Here is an 8,390-nt window from a genome sequence, read left to right as displayed (position 1 = left end):
CCTATATAGTCTCAGTATGTGTGTGGGCAGATGTGGGTTTTCCATGGCAATGCAGGCACAGCAAAACAAACTCTTTAGTGAAACGAATCCCTTCATTTATAAGACAAATTCAATTACATAGTAAGTAGAGATCTATTTGAGCCTAAATTTTCCGAATCTGAAATAGCACAACTATTGCGTAGAAAAGATGAGTAATTCCAAGTTGTCTCAATCAGAGTCCGAGACATCTATAATTTGTTTTTGCTGTGATTACTACCTGTCCTAGGGTAAACTCCTGTGGAGAAACCAAAAGTCACATTCAATGATTATTGCCAGCATTCTTGATTTTCTCGCATTTCTCTTTGCAAGTCATAATAATTTGTCTGGTGATTTATAAAGCTGTTTTGTTTATGATTGAGCTTCCAAAGGGTTATAATTTACTGCTAAAGCCGTCCACATTTGTATCACAAAGATATTCTTTTCTTCTATCATGGTATTTTCCCAACTATTCGCTTTGTAAGCAATATTTTGTTTTAGCTGTGTCTTACTTGCATTTCTTTAACTCTTTTGTGGGTTATTTTTGGTTATTTTTGAGTGGAGAATTTATTCTCTCTCTCTCTTTTTTTGATTGGAAAGGTAGATATGCAGAGAGGAGGAGAGACAGAGAGGAAGATCTTCCATCCAATGGCTCACTGCCCAAGTGGTTGCAACGGCTGGAGCTGAGTCAATCCAAAGCCAGGAGCCAGGAGCTTCCTCTGGATCTCCCATGTGGGTGCAGGGTCCCAAAGCATTGGGCTGTCCTTGACTGCATTCCCAGGCCACAGGCAGGGAGTTGAATGGGAAGTGGGGCTGCCGGGATTAGAACTATCACCCACATGGGTTACTGGTGTGTCCAAGGCAAGGGCCTTAACTGCTATGCTATCACACTGGGCCCTCTAGTGATTTTTTTTAAGATTTATTTATTCTTATTTGAAGAGCGGATTTTACACAGAGAGAAGGAGAGACAGAGAGAGGACTTCAGTCTGCTGATTCACTCTCCAAATGGCCTGCAACGTCCAGAACTGAGCTGATCCGCAGCTAGGAGCCAGGAGCCAGAAACCAGGAGCTTCTTCGGTCTCCCACATGGGCTCAGGGTCCCAAGGACTTGGATCATTTTCTTCTTCTTCCCCAGGCTGTCAGCAAGGAGCTGAATTGTAAATGGAGCAACTGGGACATGAACTGGGGTCCAAATAGGATGCTAATGCTGTAATAGAGGATTCGCTTGGGGGCAGTGCTTACACATGATTTTCGAAGCAGTGCTTTAGACATGGCCAGAGACCCCTCGACCAGGACTCATACTTTAGAGGTTCTCAATATCAAGCACCATTGATGTCCGGCCAAATGCTTCTTTATTTCCTACCCTATGATCATGAAACAAAAGACTCCCATAGCTTAATGATATACAGGTCTTTTAGATTGTGTCATTGCCAATGTCAGAGATAGAGTCTGTTTTAGAGGTGTGCTGCAAAATACTTAGGTAATAGAAAAAAATTTATCAAATGTCTTTATCTCTTATGAATATAGCAGTTTCTTAACTAATGAGGTATTATTTCCCATGAATGCTCAGTGTTTGTGTTTTGGTTTTTGTCATTGCAATGAATTGGTACCTCACCTCTCCAAATCATGTTTTAGTACGAAGCTCCAATGTGATTGTGTTTGGAGACAGGGCCTAGAGGAGGCAAGCAAGGTTAAATGAAGTCAAAGGGTGGGATCCTCATCTGATGGGACTGCTGTCCTTCTATAAAGCGATATCTCAGTGTCTTTCCCACTTTTGGCCTCCATTTTTCTCATTTTTGCTCTTTCTGTATTCAGGATATGAGAACACCTCAGGAAGGCAGCCATCCCATAAGGCAGGAACAGAACTCTCATCAGAAATCAAACCTTGCTGGACCTTGGTCTGGAACTTGCAGCTTTAGAAATGAGAGAAATAAGTTGTTGAAGACACTCCACTTGTGATACTGTGTTATGAAGCCCAAACGGATGAATAGGAGTGCAATTAGATTTTGGATCTACACAGAGGCAGTTGCAACTTGGTGAGACATGTTCGACAGTTGTATACAGTGTCTAAACAACATTTTGCTATGTTAAGTAACTCATATTATTTAAAAATTTCTATGCAAGTGAAACAGTTGAAGCCCAATGCATTGATACATTATGTTGGTAGCTACATGGAAATTTGCCCTGCAATTATGAATTATTTTATGAAAATAATTAATAAGATATAATTATATTTTTAGATATTAAATTAAAATTTTAGTGTATGTATTTTAATTTTGACTGATAAATTATATTAAAATTTTTTTAAATTGAAAAGACAGATATACAGAGAGGTGGAAATAGAGAGAAAGATCTTCCATCCACTGGTTCACTCCCCAAGTGGTGACATTAACCAGAGCTGAGCAAATCTGAAGCCAGGAGCAAGGAACTTCTTCCAGGTTTTCCAAGTGGGTGCAACATCCCAAGGCTTTGGGTCCTCTCTGCCTCCTTCCCAGGCCACAAGCTGGGAGCTAGAAGGTTGGTGGAGCAGCCAGAACACAAACTAGCATTCATATGGGATCCTGGAGCATGCAAGGTGTTAGCCACTAGGCTATCATGTTGGGCCCAGATGATAATTTTTATGGTCATAATTTTGGCTTGTTGTTTTTCAATATTTGAAAGGATAAAAGTACAAAGAATTAAATCTGTTTACATCAAAAAATTTTTCATACTTGGAAAGCCATAGTCTGTGCTTTATGTATAATAGTTGTACATATTTATTGTTAAGGTATAACATTTTTAAGTAAATATGTAATGTGTGATGGTCCAATCAGGATAGTCCCATGTGCATCACTTGAAATACTCAATCATTTCCTCACTTTGCATATTCTGAAATTTATAGTAATTTTTTTTAAGAATGATAGTCAATCAAAAGGCTAGCTATTTCGATATCAAGTTACTATTAGAAAATATTTTATGTTTTTATCCTGTAGATCTAGTTGCTTGTTGCCTAAATCTGTTCTGTCCTTTGTTTTCATAAGCACAGATGATCAAGACATCCTTGCCTACCTGTTAACGTATTGTCTGTGGTTTGTTTTAGGCAGCAACAGCTTTGTTGAGTAACTGCTGCAGATCCTGTATGACCTGTCCCTGGGCCTGCCCGAACTCCAGAGACTGCTCCCTTGATGGTGAATACACTGGTGGGGCAAGTTTGGAGGGCAGGTGGGGCCCGGGCCCCACCTGCCACCATCATGGCTCAGTGGGTGGGATTGGGGAGGGGGCGAACTTGGGACAGGGGGATTTAAAATAAATCTAATAAAAAAATTACTAGCTCCTTCTTGTCAGAGTTAGCTGTTCCTTACTTTAAATCATTTAAGGAGTATAAAAACATAAATTGTAGAAGTGTATTTTACAGAACAATAAAAAGAAGGAGCAAAAAGAAAAATTTCAAGTTAGTGTTCTACATTTAAATAACTGGAGCAGGAAAGTGAGTCCACTCTTGCAGAGCATTCTCAACCAACAATTTATGAGTGGGACATTAAACATTCTTTATTTAAAAAAGATTTTGTAAAAATGAGCAAGAGAGTTGTCCTTATAAGATTCATAACTAGAACTCTCAGCTGAAGTTCTCCAATGTCCGAAGTTCCGTTAGTGTAACCATAGGCACGGATTGAAACAATGAGAGCACGGGAAAATGTCATTCCTATTGAATTTATAATCCATAGACAGAAAATGGAACTTCGATTTGCTCACTAGAATTTGAAGAAAATTACATTCATCTAAAAGTGGAGTAATGAAATCAAAACCTCTGGAACTTTGTTTATTAGATGGTGACTCTGGAAAACAGCTGTCACTTCCTGACATGAGTGAGAGCACTTGTAGCAAAGCACAATCCGATTCAAATCAGTGATTTCAATTTTCCATTGGGTAAACATGGCAAGGAATTCATATTTCATTTTAAACCCAAATTCTTTCAAATTAGGAAAAAAGCTGTTATATCCGAAGTTCAAAGACAAAGTATTTTGTTACCATTGTTATGTATTACTCAACCAACCAATGTTCATCATTGTTTTTGGCAAATGAAGATATTTGTGACAAGAAACACATTCTTGATGATACTTTGGTTTCTCTTCAGATTGTATAAATCTTTCGCCTTTTCACATTGTTGATTAAAAAAAACGTAAAATGACATGTGTAAAAACTAAGATTGAAAAGGAATAAGTGATGATGGATATTTTTCATCAAGGAAGCCAAGATTAAGAACAAAATGCAGAATATTGCTCTCAACTCTCAGAAGAATATTAAAAGATGATATTATTGGCCCCATATTGAGAAAATAGTGATTTAGTGATGATACTTACAGAAAAGAATGAAAAGGTCCTGAATTTAGTAGAAATTAAAATTTGAAAATACAAAAGCTAAGAAAGTAATATAAATTGAGAATATTGAAAAGTATGAGTTTTTTGGTTAGAAAAATTATGTTATTAAATTATTTGGCAAGAAATTAGAAGAAAGCATATTATCAAGTAAATATTTATTTTAACTAAATTGCAGAAGTCATGTTGAGATGTCTGTAAGTGAAAAATTCAAGTGTAGGTTTTGGTAGGAATAATTACAAATTTGAGTTTGAATGTGTACTATAAATCTTTTTTTTTTTAAAGATTTATTCATTTTATTACAAAGTCAGATATACACAGAGGAGGAGAGACAGAGAGGAAGATCTTCCATCCGATGTTTCACTCCCCAAGTGAGCCGCAACGGGCCGGTGCTGCGCCAATCCGAAGCCTGGAACCTGGAACCTCTTCTGGGTCTCCCACGCGGGTGCAGGGTCCCAAAGCTTTGGGCCGTCCTTGACTGCTTTCCCAGGCCACAAGCAGGGAGCTGGATGGGAAGTGGAGCTGCCGGGATTAGAACCGGCGCCCATATGGGATCCCGGGGCGTTCAAGGCGAGGACTTTAGCCACTAGGCCACACTGCTGGGCCCACTCCCAACTTCTAAAAGCAGTCTTCTAATAGTTTAATTCTCCTAGGAACTCCCCAAGTCCTAGTTAGCACCGGGCCCTATACTATAAATCTTAACAAGAGATAGTATCTAGTTTTTTTTTCCCCTAGGAAAGATGTGTTTGGCTGTTTTGATTTTGAAAGGACTAAACAGAACTGTTTTTTAAAACTTCAAAGAAAATGATTTTCTAAATTACTGGAAATGTGTTGTGAAATACGCAACAGATATAGTAAATATTTCATGAAAAAGAAGGGAATTAAGACAGGAAGTAAAAATGTTTCCTTGGCTGTGAAGAAGATTTATATATTTAAACATTTTCATTGCCAATCAGTGTAGACGATTCGTCAGCCATTAGAAATGAGTTAGAGTCTCGAAACAAAGGTTGGAGCAGATCATGCAGCACGCTACTATTTTGGACTCTGTATGGTATCCAGAACTGAAAAAATAAAAGAAATATGATTTAATATTGTAAGGTTGCAGATAAAGTTTTAAAATGCTTTAAAGATATGCAAGAGCAATGCAGATTTATATTTTGTCGTGTTTCTGTGACAATTAATTACCAATATCCCCATCACAATGTCTAAATCTGGTTTGCCTACTTCATTTTTTATTGGATTTTTTTGGGATTTTAAATATTGTGGATAATTTTAAAATGGAAGTTGCTACTGTCTAATAGAGCAAAGTTTCTGTGTGTTAAAGTACGCATACGACTGCTGGAGTCTCCAGGACTCCTGACAGATATCTAATCTGTCTGCCCATAGAACTCAATGACAGGAAAGGCTGGATTATAATATCACGAGTAATGAACTTATGGAAACTTTATGAAATAATCATATATTTTAAAATTATCACCTATACATTGGCAGTGCATCATCAGAACATGCACATATGCACAGTAAAAATAAACTTCAGTTTTCTTTGAGATTTTGTTGAAATGCAAACTTTTGCTCGCAGTTGCATACAAGCCGTAGATCTGCAGGCATTTCTCGGTTTTGTTGATGGGACACACTTGTTCAGGTAGGAGAGCAGGATATGCTATAACTGTTATCTTGGAAACACGACTGTGCAGTCCGATGTGTGCATCATTTAGGTCTTTGCTAGTGGAGGCAACGACGGGCGGCTGTCTTATATTTATTTTGCTCCCTCCCACTGTGTTTCAGATAGGTCCCTGCTTGCTGTTTCTGGAGGAGTCTATTGCTCTGTACTCTGCTTTGTATTTCCATCCTACTTTGATATCTTTCTCTTAATTGAAAACCATGTTTTGGTTTTGAAGAATCCACAGAAGTAGACTTCTCTTATTAAAAACCCAAAGAAAATTTGCTTTTGGATTTCTTCCTGCTGCTTCCAGGAAGGAGCAATGTCTTCCCATGTAGGGGAATCAGCAGTCTGGCCCAGTCCAGACCTATTAAATTGAACGTTGATTGTAACAAAGTCTATGCAATTATATTAGGCTGTTGTTACATTTCTTGTATGCCAGAACTGTTAAAAATACCAAAGGCCTATTATCTTGAATGTGGGAAACCAAATCATTTTTTAATACATGATTAATTGTGTGAACTTGGACCTTTTAACTGCATGTGGTAAGCGGTATTCCATGGGAACTTTCTCAGCATGTGTCCAGTGTTGTAAACAAAAAGTTAAAATACAGCTAACACTCTCCCTGGCATTCATTAGCATAGCAAAGAAAGCAGGAACAAACCACATTTTACATAAAAAGACTTTAGAAACCTGTGTCTGCTCACAGCAGCCTTATTCAGTCTGCGGGTGCTGACTATAAGCTCAGAAACCATTTTTATTTATAGGCCTATCACCACAATGTGTTCTTCATTAATTCATATTTTTTTCTCAGCTCCACATTACTTCTTGAACCCATCCAGGTGGTTTTTTAAATGCAGAGGGTAATTTAAAACAGCAAATTCATGGTCACCTTGTAATTCAGCTTTTAAGAATAATTGACAGGATCTGTGCTTACTGCTCATTTAATGTTTTGTCAGTTTGTTTACCTTACATTAGCCCAAAGGAATACTGCAAACACCAACTTGGCTGGATCTTTTGAGCTAGAATTCTCAATACTAAGGAAAGTAACCTTGAATGTCTTGCCAAAGGTATTTAGAAATGTTTTTCTCACAAGAATCATGCTGGAAAGCCAACAGTAACTGCAGTTTACTCCAAAAATACAGTTTAGTGACACTTTATTTCATAGAACATTTCTCTGTATATAATATTGATTAAAATAGAAGCGATTTCCTCTGGAGGCTCATAAAGTGACGTTTCCTCCATACAATATTTTCCAGTATGTGATCTTGAAAATGTGTTGTATCTTGGAAATGATTACTAAAGGCTTTTCTTGAAGATGTGTACTTACTGTTAAATTTATTTGGGGTTGTCTTTCTTGGTATTTCAATGCTCTTCATAGTTCTGCCTATATGTACTGCTTATAAATAACAGAAAAGAAAGGCCCCATCATTTGCTCTTAGTAGGGAACAGTAGGAGAGATGTATGGTCCGGGGGAAGGTCCTTGGGCACACAGTCTGTTCTGCTACAGCTCCAGTCATATCCTTGCATTCTCCCCAACCCTGTCCCAGTAAAATGTATCATTGACACTCTTCTCTGAAATCAATGCAACATTCTTAGTGTTCTAAAACTCTTGTAGGTTAAAGTTCTGGAGAGTAACTTCTATGGAAAAGACCTCCATTTAATGAAGTAAAGTGATTGTGTTTGCTGTGGCTTCATTTATTCATACCATCAGCCTGGGGAAATGGATCCACAGGACATGAAAAACATGCTCATACTGTTTTCTAGCAACTTTATGAGTTCTCAGTAACAGATTTCATGGGCATAATGTATAGGTACAGATGCACAATGATGTTCATACAGAAATAATCTACCCTCTATTACTGTACGAAAGATATTCAAAGCATTCATGCAAATGTGCTCTGAAAAAAATTATGCCTGGATTTAAACAACTAGTTTTCACCAAATCAAAGAATTTTTAATTTCATCTCACTCCAAACTTTTTGAAATCCCCTGCTGTTACTTTGTGTTTTTCAAAAAATCAAACAAAAAATTCTTGAAAGTTCTTTCTCATTCATTCTCTTATGCGTTAATTCAAACATTTTTGAATGGCTACTGAGTGTTTGTGATGCTGGACATGAGGCATGACAATGACAGGATCCTCAGTTACAGACATACAGCAGGTGCTTACAATGGGCTATGAAGAGGGTTGACAACAGTGGAGGTTTGAGGTGCTCTGGGTGTAAAAGGATAGCCTGACTTACTTTATGGAGCCAGGGAACATTTTTAGAGGGATCATTAGGGCAGACAATATTTAACTGGAGGTTTGAAGGATACTAGAGACAAACTAAAGGACAGGGTGAACTGAAAGTTAGGAAAGT

The 8,390-nt window shown here is 37.7% G+C and overlaps 1 long non-coding RNA gene across 1 annotated transcript; it reads left to right on the top strand.

Moving 5' to 3' along the window:
• The first annotated feature begins 1,835 nt into the window (after nucleotides 1-1,835).
• On the top strand, nucleotides 1,836-5,307 carry LOC131481490 (uncharacterized). Its single transcript, XR_009246355.1, has 3 exons — nucleotides 1,836-2,051; nucleotides 3,095-3,182; nucleotides 5,106-5,307. It is a non-coding gene; the product is annotated as an uncharacterized LOC131481490 (long non-coding RNA).
• The last annotated feature ends 3,083 nt before the right edge of the window (nucleotides 5,308-8,390 follow it).

The sequence above is a fragment of the Ochotona princeps genome, chromosome 11, assembly GCF_030435755.1.
Source record: "Ochotona princeps isolate mOchPri1 chromosome 11, mOchPri1.hap1, whole genome shotgun sequence".
NCBI classification, from domain to species: Eukaryota; Metazoa; Chordata; class Mammalia; order Lagomorpha; family Ochotonidae; genus Ochotona; species Ochotona princeps.
This window is presented reverse-complemented; position numbering and strand designations above follow the sequence as displayed.